This window comes from Cryptomeria japonica, chromosome 3 (assembly GCF_030272615.1).
Source record: "Cryptomeria japonica chromosome 3, Sugi_1.0, whole genome shotgun sequence".
Classification (NCBI taxonomy): domain Eukaryota; kingdom Viridiplantae; phylum Streptophyta; class Pinopsida; order Cupressales; family Cupressaceae; genus Cryptomeria; species Cryptomeria japonica.
In genome coordinates this window covers 95,714,198-95,723,711 of record NC_081407.1, presented here as the reverse complement: position 1 = coordinate 95,723,711, position 9,514 = coordinate 95,714,198, and positions in this window count along the sequence as shown.

Here is a 9,514-nt window from a genome sequence, read left to right as displayed (position 1 = left end):
TTGAGAAGAGAAGGAATGTATTTCATTTTTGGGTGGTCTGCTCTGCCATAGATTCTGAATTCTTGTGCTGATCTTGCAATCAACCATCCCCAGTCAGAGCCACTATTGGGACTATTTAAAATTGAGTCAATTTTAAAGGCCCATTTCAAAATTTTGCTTTGCATGTCAGAAAAGTACCTAAATGAGTCAGTTTGAATGGCCTAGTTGGAGAGAGGGAAAGTGGAGCCAGTTGATTTTCAGAGGGTAAGGCTCGGGATTCATTTACCACACCCTTCATTTGGCCTATTTAGTGATGTGCAACTTTCAGAATTCAGTTTGGAGAAGTTTACCAGGTACCCATTTTGATGGGTGAGCTGAAAGTGTATTTTAGGCACAAATGCAGATTTTGTTGAGTAGCCTACTTTGAGCGATTACATCTTTTGCCCTGTTGATCATCATGGATAAATTCAAAGTGGATTCAATTCTATGCATAAATGTGAGTTAGCCTGCAAAATTTCAAGTCTTGACAAATCTATTTGCTCAGTTTTAATAGCCAAATTTGTTTGCAGTTTGTGTGTTTTGGCAAGTCCTTGTTTTGACAGCTAGTTGGAGCCCTATTTTGCATAAGTGTAAAAGTTGCCTCAGTAAGCATCATGCCATAATGTTTCTTCCGGGATAATGTTGGTATAAATGATGAGCTATGTTTCAATTTTCAAGACTCTACTAATTTGTTTGATCGGTTTTCTAAAGGATTCATTTAGCTATCATTTTCAGTTATCCGCACTTCCATTGTTATATTAGTTAATGTAGCCATTTTTGTGAGCACGCTGTTTGCATCCTGTCAGTCTGGTGATCGAACTGAGAATCCAAAGATTTAATATGTACTTCAAGGTACCTGTGTTTCAATTTTGAGAGCCTACGGAGGCCATTTGATATTTTTGAGAAAGGCGTCATGGGTTGCCAGAACATTGACTTTGTCTGGTTCGCAGTGCCGACAAAACCAGTTTGTCATTTTCGCTTATTAATATCTCTTCGCTCGGGACTCGTCTTGAGAAACAATTTGGTAGAAGTCATCCTTGTATATCAGAGTACACTCCTGTCAGATGGCAAGATCCAGAAAGGTGTTTTGACATGTTTGAAAATTACCTCTTCGCGATTAAATGCGAAAGTGCGATGTAATTGCCTGAAGGTTGCATAATTCAGTCTGATGATCCGAAAATGATGTCGATCATTTCCAGAGGTGTGTTTGAGGTTCGTGAAGCATCTCAGAGGTCAGTTGTGTGAAAACGATTTTTTTTTTTTTAGTCGGACCCACTTTGGGGCCCGACCTGGCTCAACTGCAATTCGCCAGTGGGATGGTGAGAGATGATTTCAGTTATTTGTCGTTAATGGATTGATGGATGTATATTTTGCATACTAGTTTTAAACCTCAAATATTTCAGAAAGATATCAAATTTACCAATGTATCACTGTGTTTGATTTTGGAAGCAATAAAGTTGGGATTGCTGAAGTAGTTTGAAGGAATGATGTGGCACCATCACTTAAGATTTCTTTCTAAATCTGATATGTATTGTTCTGGGAGTGAGGCACAACTTGAAAATGGGTCAAGTGTCTGCCCCAACAAAGATGCAATGGTCACAATGCTACAAAGCTCAAACTTCATGGCTGGCTATTTTCAGTCTCATGCCATACATTATAGCCCTTCATTGCTGAAAGGGAAGATGATAAAAGTTCATACAAGAGGAATACATCATTTGTGTCAAAATCTATGCAAGTTTAAGGAGGATATGATTCCATCTCTAAGGCTGTTGGATGTGCGCTGTATGTCCAACCTCCCATAAAATACTATCTATGGAGGACCGAAACCCGAATCTCCCTGGGAGAGGCTAGTACTGGAACAACAGACAAGCTTTTCAAATAAATAGTAGATTTTTGGCACTCAAACGTATTATGTTTGGAGGCCAATTAAACTCCAGAAATATTGCATTGTGCCTCCTATGTGTTCCATGCCGTGTGTCGTTGTCCTTTGGCGTTGAAATGGCGTTTCAAACCTTTTAAGTTTCTGGCAAATTCGAACAGCAAGTGTATGACAAATTCTGGTCAATTCCTTAGTGTGGCGTTTGGAAGGCAAGTGAAGTAACCATCAAGCCTCATGCAACATATGTGGCAGGTGTAACATAGTTGCAAGTGCAGCGTGGTGCTTGGAGTGCTCCAGCGGTGTCTCCTCCCTCACGTGCCTCCCCTAATCTCTCCAGTGCAGCGTGGTGTTAGAGTTTACAAAGCAAGGTAAATGCTAGCATAGCATCCCCCCACGTGAAGCTCCAGTAGTATGATTAATGACCAGTAGCATCCATTCTACCCTCTACATGGTTTTTGACAGGCATGGTGTTTGGAATGAAGGTTAAAGCATCAAATTAATTTAAAAAGCCAATGCCAAGGTTTGAAATTGTTTCCTCCCTGTGAGTGGCGTTATGGTTTGCTCAGAAAGCCATCGAACCTCATGCAAATAGAAGAACTCGCCATTAAAGCTCAGGAAAGCTTTCGAATACATAGTGCCAGGCGAATAACAATATCCCACATTCGCTGGGAAGTGATGCTTTTTAATGTTTATAAGCAAAAACAAACACATCTATAATGTCAAACCCTCTGGGCTTTTGATGGACGGTGCCTATGGGCACCCAAGGTGGGCCCACGCGTGGGCGCTGATCCCGAGGTGATGGAGGAGGTGACTTAGCGACGACCAGGTGGACCCCACATAGGCACACTTCCCAAGGCAAACAGGCAAATTTTGCAGAGAAGGGCTGGCTTAACCAGTGAGCAGGTTCGAGATGATCCGACAAAGCGCCTGATTTCGCGGGCCGAAGATGCACGCGAGTTACACCCTACGAAATGGCGAAAAAGGTAAAGATCGTGCATGTTAGATGGAGATCAACGGCTCGCGTTGTTTCATGAAGGAAAGTTGCTCACCGGTTAAGGTCTGTGAAACAGCGAAACGCGAAATCCGAAAATGCCGTAGGTTAAAGAGTGAGCAAGTTTGATGAAGATCGACGGCCTGCGCGGTTTCGTGGAGTGAAGATGCATGCCAGATAAAGCCCTGTGAAATGGCGAAAGCCAGGTGGCGCACAAGTGGTAGGTCCAGTTAGCGGTCCAACAGGCGGGTCATGGTGAGATGGCGATGACGTGGCACAGAGGTGGCACCTAGGTGGACGACAAGCAAGCAGACACATGACAGAGTGACGAGGTGTCATCCCAGGTGGCACCCAGTGGACCCCATCGACCAATCAGAGGCCGCCACGTGGCAAAGCGTCAAGGCACAATCAGAGCAAAAATCAAAATTAAAATTAGTTAATTACATAGTGCAAACTATATCAAATAAATGAAAAATTTAAATGATGTGCACAAATGGGGAATTAATTCGTCGAGGGCTCATTTTTTGGGCAAAATATGAAGTGTTATATGTTTTCGGAAAGCTCTCGGAATGAGGAATCTGATTATAGAGTTAATTTTGGCAAAGATTAGATATTTTGGGAGCAGTTTGGTTGAGAATGAAATTCAGTTATAAGGAGGGACACTTGGCAGCGTGATATGGAGACCTTCTTTTTTCCCTCTTCTTCTTATTCCCAATTCTTCTTAGTTATAAGGGTTCTAGTTTTGGAGAGATTTTCTCCAAGGGAGAAATCCAAAATTGCAGGTTCCAGTGATGGCATCTTTTTATCAATGCAAATGACAGTGTGTTCTTCTATGTTTTTAGTGTTGTCTTTACTATAGGTTTAGTTTCAGTTTGCAGGTTCACACATATGCAAGGCATGTGTGAGTTTCCATGAAATTGTCTCTAAAATGTACTCAGATTCATATAATTTCATATTATCAAGGATAATTTGAGTTGTCTCTTTTAGATTCCTCTAAGAGTGTAATGTTGTCTTTTGGGTACTCTTCAAGGAAGGATTTAAATCCTAAAACCCAACATTAATGATTTTGAATGCATATTGGATATATATATAAGTATGGTTTTGTGATAGAGCAGAGGATTGTATTAATGTCAGGCATTGATACATGAAAATTTAATGTTGAAAAGAACTTGCATATGAGATTTCTCTTCCAGTTTATGCATGACTTTGCGGCCTGGATAAGGCACTGGTCTTTTATAACATTGAAAGGTTGTCAGAACAAAATTCAAAAATCCAAAATAAGAATATCTTTTTATATTTTATGTTATGTGGAAGTGTCCCTCCATCTCATGATTCAAAAAATGTTGAGTTGCAAGTGTGGATCTAGCCCATCTGCAGTTACCTCTTAGTTTTTTAACCTTTTGAGATCCATCTGCTTTTGATTGATGCAATATTGTGTGTAATAGATCTGATTAAATGCATCAAAGGTATACCCGCCTAGGTTCTACAGAGCCTGAAGAGTAGAAGGATTCATATCCTTGTCATGTTGTCCAAGCCTTGATGTGTTTCATAGACTTGGGTTATCACTTTTGGTGAACAACAGGATGAGCCCTAGATGCAGAGGGGGTACCCTAAAAAAATAAAATTAACATGAGATATTAGTACAGATAATAAATTAAACATAATTTTAAAAATCTAAAATGAAATGACTTGCATATTCCATCAAAACAATACATAAAAAGGGTTGTACAAAATATGATACCGTATAGCCTTGTAGGCCAAAATTGATCGCTGAGAGCGTGATGTCATCAATCTGGGACATTTTGTCCCTTGTCAACACCTACAAACTAGAAATTGGACCAAGCATTAAAGATAGTTAGTATATATTGTATTTTTTTGAATTCAAAGTGTACTATTCTATTTTAACATGTTACAAAATTTATACTTTAGGCATCAAAGTTGCAACTATAGTAAATGGGGGAGGAGTATGGGATACCGTTGCTGCATCTTGAAATGCATATTATTTGTCTCAATTTAAATCGATGTATAAATGAAAATTCATTTATGTAATTACAAATTTAAAGTGACTGATAAATAAAATGCTATGAATTCAAATCAACACACCTGTGTCTGTGGCTCATGGGCAAACACCATGTCCATCAACTCATCTGTCAACGCAAAATCCTCAATTGTGTGGGCCTGAAATCTACTCCCGCAAATTATGCACATATGAGATGAGGATCCATTTGCACCGATTGCATCATCTACCCCCGAGCATATCCCCGAGCAACTGACACACATATGCTCAATGGGCTCTTTGTCGCCACCTAATGGCTCATCATCCAATACAATAGGGTGTGCTACTGACATCCCATGCTGGATGATGGCACCAATCAATGATGTGTCCGCCTAAAGAGTTTGTAGCTCTATTGGGACAACTTGGCGCACCTTGGGTTTGGGTGCTAGGGGGCGGTGACTCTCCGTGGGTAGTCGCCTATGGGCTCCAGGTCTATCTTGGGCAGAGTCACCACCTCTACCATGGAACTCTCTCATGTCAAAATAGTTTGGGCACACATTGAGCACAAACTCACAATATACTTTTCTCAAAAAATATAATGGCACCTCATAATTATTACAAGGTGGATCATCAAAGACCATCAACCACGTCTGCCAAAAAAGATTCTTCATTTGGACATTGGTACACCAATGTATGGGAAACCTCTTTGCATTAGGAGGTAATGACTGACCAGTTTTGAGATCAATGAAAAGGGCACATATTTGTTATTTACTAATATTTTTGTTTTTTACTCCATCGTATGATAGCCCATCGACATAGAATTGACGACACCTATCCCTAAAGCTTCCCCATTTGGTAATTTGTGTGGAAACAACTATGGCACCACTAGCTAATGTTTCTAGGCTAGTGGCGAGGGATTGATAATGCTCAAGTTCAGAAGTTTTCAATTTAACAATGAATCTATTGATTTTAGACATATTTTGTCCTAACTGATTAATTAATTGGTCCTGTGTTTCAGGTATGCAATCAAAAGGAGAAATTGGGGGTTGTTCTTGTGTATTTTTAGGAGGTGCATTTGGTTGTTCTTATGGGTTTCAGGAGGTGCATTTGGTTGTTCTTGTTCTGGATTAGAAGAATCTGGTTTTTGAAACAAAAAATGAAAAAACCTAATCAAAATTAATGAAATTAAATTCAAAATGTAAAACAAATTGAACAAATGGGAAAGAAAGACAAAAATAAACAAAAAATAACCTTGATCCATAGCTTGGAGGACAAATATAGCAACCCGTTCACAGTTTAGAAGAAGAAATGGGTAAAAAACGAAGTAAAAATCGCGCTATTCATAGGTAAATGAGACCCAGTTTTTTTTAAAAAACTTTTTTTACCAGGCATCGCATACACGGTTATATTTGGATTATTAGCGCGTACACACTATCTTCTCTAGGCTCAGGAAGAATGAACCTAGGCACGTACGCAAGAATTTCAAATTTTAAAACCGCGTATGCGCTGCTTGTTTTTCCATGTTTTTTTGGGGAGTGTCCACTTTTCTGACCACCATCTTTGTGCACATACCCACCTCATTAAAAATACCATTTTTTACATATCCCGCAATCATAACATTCCACGAGACCGTATTTTTTTGGGGCATTTCTTTGAAAAGCTTCAAAGCCTCCTCAAGAATTCCATTTTGCTCATATCCTGCAATCATAGCATTCCAAGAAATGACATTTCTTTGAGACATTTTGTTGAGCAGTTGACGTTCCTTGTGTATACTCCAGGGCATTTCAACTACAACATTAGACAAAAACCTGCATTTGATTATGCTTTGATGGATGTCCAATCCCTTTTCCAAAACTCCTAATTTGATTATCTTCATATATGTAGATCTCTCTCATGGCAAAGGAAATACAATTATACCATGTAAGGGTTTTCTAAGACTACATGGACCATAAATAACAAGGAAATAACTATAAAGATGAAGGTTCTTTGGACTCAAAGAAATGACATTTCTCAAAGAAAAGCAAAGATTAATCAAGGCCACAAAATTCCAGCTTTGCTTTAAGCACAAATAAATAGGAGGGTGCTTGTTACAATAAGGGATTCTATTGGTTAATTAAGATATATGACAATCTATTTTAATCATTCTCCCACTTCTCAGTAATTCAGAGGTTTGAAATTAAATAATATATGGAATTGGTTGACACAAGAATTCATTTTCTAATTTCAATGGCATAAAACAAAGATAATTCATCTTGTAGATAATCACTTGGATTCAATAATTGACTCATGTCCAAGACATTTTTTTTGGTATTAGAGTATCTATAAACTGAAAATTTGCAGTCATGCAACATTCACCTATAGACTATAAACATTGTTTATATCTTTATTATTTTATAAAGTGTAAATGTGTTTCTATTCTTAAGTGTAAATGTGTTGTGGCGATGGTATGGTGGATTGGCATTGAACGGTATATTTTCTGAGCATGAATGAAGCATTTGTCACACCTAATTATAACTTTGTAGATAATCCTATTGACTTGATTAATATTTTTTCCCTTGATTGTCATTGAAAGCCAAGATTAACTAGTTGCATTTTAGCATCTTGTTAGCATTATTTTTTTCAAAATAGTGTCTCATTTGAAGATTTTCTATAGTTAACGGTTGTCTTATTTGCTGAATGCAGAAACATAAAACTTGGTACCAAGATGATTGGAGGACGGATTTTTCAGGGCTCAAATGTTTGCCTTGTTTCTAACTGAAGAACTAGACTCCTGGCAAGGTAAATGCAAGAATACACCATTCTTCCTTTGTCTAGCATTAATACTTTTAACAAAGATCTATCCTGCCAAAGCAAATGTCATGTATTGACAAAAAAAAGCAAATCAAAACTATCCTTCCAGGCTTTAGCAGGAACTTTGCTGCCTTGCAACCCTTGTTTATTTGCGTGAAGCCCCCCATTCATCCTGCCTAATTATTTCTTCCAGTCCCTCCCAAACAAGAGTAGATCAGCCAAAACGATCATTTGAGCACGTAATATTTGTATTATTATTGTGTGTGTGCTTTGTTTTTTATCTGCAGTTGTATGTTTCAATCTCTTTTGATGAAGTATTGAAGGGGGAGGAGAAATAAAACAAAACAAGCGTAAGATTTATATTGATAAAAAACAAAGATTACAAACTCTCATCTCTGAGCTTTGGCTCATTCCAAATAAACACCATAGATTGAAACATCTCATATCATATTACAACTTTGTGGAGCTGGACTTTGCTGAGAGAGTGGATACGAAACACTGGCCCATACAAATTATAATAAACATTGGCCCATAAAATTTATAGAAAACTAGGCATTTGTGGAGAAGAGAGAGAAGAAACATAAATAATTTATTTTAAATCACCCACAAAGTGAGAGTCTTGCATATGGGATAGTGGACAATATCTTCACTCACAAGAAAACAAAACACTAATTTGAAATGGATGAACATTTAAGTATGATATTATTCTCCGGTTCCTTTTAACACACGTATGATAACTGTGGTATTTGAACCCATGCCCTTTCGGATCAGAGCCTAAATCTGGTGCATTACACCACTAGGCCAAACTGTCTTGTAATACCTAAATTATACTCATTTTAGTAACTTTACTGATGCGATTCAAATATTTTTTGAGCATTGTTTGACAAATGCCCTTCCAACTTGGGCACTCTGTAAGTTAGAATCTATTCTTCTTTTAATCAAACCAAATTAAAGATTGATGGCCTAAGGAATTTCATCAAACATCTCTATCAAATCAATGTTATTCAATTAGACAGGGTAAAAGTTGATTTGCTTATCTAGTATTATGCATTATAAGTCTCAACAACACACCTATTAAGGTGTTTGTTATTTGAGCTTGTTAGTTCCTGCCGACAGGGACTATAGCGAAGGGTTATGCTCTTAACTAGTGAATAATCTACATTGAGGCAGCCAATCAAACTTCACTATTTCTATTTCTAAATTTCTTTCCGTATATGTCTTAAGGACAACATGCTCAAATTTTAATTCATGACTATAGAAAATTAAAGTGTCTAATTTCAATTGGCCTGTCAGTTCTTGCAGGGAGCTTTCAGTTCCTTCATGCATATTTCAATAAGAGAGAACACACGATAATTGATGTGAGGTCGTAGATACGAGGAAAAAAATACAGTTTTGAACCTGACCAAAAACTATGTCTTGTCAGTGTTATTATTAATATAGCTGACAAAAATTGAATAAGGCAGTTTCCAGCAGCAGGTGGCATTCGTTCACAATCTAGATGCCTTGACTGTGCCTCAACATCTTACATACTCATTTAAACATGACGAATACTGAGAAAATAGGGAGTTATGTTCTCTTTCGGAGCCTCTTGTCGATGTCTTTCTATTCTATGTTCTCCATCGTAGAGGGGTTAGGACACGTAGGTATGACATAGAAAATCTTCAAAATTGCAAAACTGTACCGCTAAGCAACTTGATGAGAAAAATGTGTGGTTTGCCTGTAGCGATACAGGTAGTAAATGGTTGGATAGTTGACAATTTTTCAGAGCGCAATGGCTATAGATAAAACAACCAATTGAGAATGCCAATTTGTTATCCATGTCAAAACGATAATACTGTTA